General features: G+C 36.1%; 1 long non-coding RNA gene across 1 annotated transcript; it reads right to left on the bottom strand.

Moving 5' to 3' along the window:
* Positions 1-408: 408 nt before the first annotated feature.
* On the bottom strand, positions 409-2,038 carry LOC118766986. Its single transcript, XR_005002906.1, has 2 exons — positions 1,921-2,038; positions 409-470 (listed from the first exon to the last, which is right to left on the bottom strand). It is a non-coding gene; the product is annotated as an uncharacterized LOC118766986 (long non-coding RNA).
* Between the last annotated feature and the right edge of the window lie 229 nt (positions 2,039-2,267).

Here is a 2,267-nt window from a genome sequence, read left to right as displayed (position 1 = left end):
AAAATTAACGTTTGGCTTATGCTAAGCTGTATATAATCCTACATTCAAGCCAACTACAACTATAAAGTTAGCTGATCTGTAATTTGATTCCATTGGGATTGATTGACCAAAATTTTCAAAAACTTTACACATTTTCCAATACCATTTTAGTTCCGCTACACTATACCTGTCAACGTAAGACAATGTCATTTCTCTTTATACTTCCCCTAACCTAGGGAAAATAGTTGCCAGTTGCAAAACGAGAGAGATTGTGTACTTATATGCGAAAAATTGTTTTATTATATCTTTCTAGATTCATGTGTATCAGAGCATATGTGCCCATATACACACAAACACACATTAAGATATGTTTTCATTATCAGAAATCAACAAGCACTATCTGCAGAAGGCACACAATATATAGTATGTAGTCAAATATTTATTTCCGGAGAAAATGTGAGTTAATTTTCGCTTGGAAGTTTCGAAATAACCTGTAAAAAAGAAAGCATTGCCAACTTAGAAAGAAATTATACGTGTATGTATGTATGTATGTATGTATGTATGTATGTAGTATGTATGATGGTGTGTATATGAATGTATGTATGTATGTATGTATGTATGTATGTATGTATGTATGTATGTATGTATGTATGTATGTGTGTATGTATGTATGTAATTGTGTCAGTGAAAGCGAGAGAGAATATATGTATGTATGTATGTACGTATGTATGTATTTAATTTCAGCCAGCGCTTCACGACTGGCGTTGCTTGTATGTATGTATGCATGCACGTATGTATGTACCTATGTATGTAAGTATGTCTGTATGTATGTATGTATGTATGTATTTATGTATGTATGTATGTAGTATGTATGTATGTATGTATATATGTACGTATGTATGTATGTACGTATGTATGTATTTAACTTCAGCCAGCGCTTCACATCTGGTGTTGCTTGAATACGGATCCATAATTTAGAGGTTTGGTAAAAGTGATGATCGAATAAGTATCAAACTTAAAAATAGGGAGTGAGGTCTCTTTGTTCGACAGTTTAAGCTGGTAGCCAAGCGTGGTCGCAGTCCTAGGACTGAAACAAGTAAACAAGATTATCTACGCCCGTGAAAAGATGGGATGTTCAGTAATCGAATGCTTTTGCTCGATGAATGTTTATATAAATATTAAAGAAGAATGACCATAACGATGAGTTTAGAATAAAACCAATGCAGTAAGCTGTTATGATGTGGTGTTTTCCATATCTATAATGTGTGGTCCCTGTCTTGACTGTAGCTTTTGTATCTACTATAGTGGACATTTGTCTGGTATCGGATACAGTTTATCTCTTCTATACCGGAGTAGTAATACATCGCTTCGTCTATCGTGCTATTGCTGATAGCTCTGCAAAACAGCCTCTTTGAGCCGCCTACCATCACTGTTGAGTCGAACTCGACTATAACCCTTAACTGACACTTAACTCCAACAGAGAACTCGTGCAACTATTCTACAACGACTGATAGACGACTACCCGTACTGGTTGACGTTGTCGCACTTTATAGTGGCTGAGTCATACCATTTGTCCCTTGGGAGGGGTATACCATTTCCACTACGACATAATCGCAAACTTAATCAATAATATTATATAGAAGAACGGCGGCGAGCTGGCAGAAACGTTAGCATGCGGGGCGAAATGCGTAACCGTATTTCGTCTGCCGTTACGTTCTGAGTTCAAATTCCACCGATGTCGACTTTGCCTTTCATGCTTTCGGGGTCGATAAATTAAGTACCAGTTACGCACTGGGGTCGATGTAATCGACTTAATCTGTCTTTTTTGTCCCCTCTGTGTTTACATACATACATACATACCCCTCTGTGGGTAGTAAAGAAATATATTATATAGAAGAATAACAAAATCAAAGGAACGAAAATGAAAAATACAATACTAACCACTTTTTGATTCTGCTGGGGCTTGTTTTCCGAAATCCTTAATGAAAATGGCCAATAACAAGCAGTGTTGCTGCAAATTTCAAAATCTTAGTAATAATATTTGCATCAGATAATTTATCTGTAATTGAAAGAAAAAAAAAAGCACATTTCATTTTAATTTTGGTACAAGACCAAAAACTTTGGTGAAGGTGGACATCGATTACATCAACTCCAGTATTCAATTGGTGCCTAATTCATTGACTCTGAAAGAATGAAAAGTAAAGTCAACTTCGGTGGCATTTTAACTCAGAAAGCCGGACAAAATGCCGCCAAGCATTTTTTACGGCGTGCTCATGAATCTACCAGCT

Source organism: Octopus sinensis, linkage group LG18 (genome assembly GCF_006345805.1).
Source record: "Octopus sinensis linkage group LG18, ASM634580v1, whole genome shotgun sequence".
Classification (NCBI taxonomy): domain Eukaryota; kingdom Metazoa; phylum Mollusca; class Cephalopoda; order Octopoda; family Octopodidae; genus Octopus; species Octopus sinensis.
Note: the sequence above shows the minus strand (reverse complement) of the source record. Positions and strands in the feature narration are given on the sequence as shown.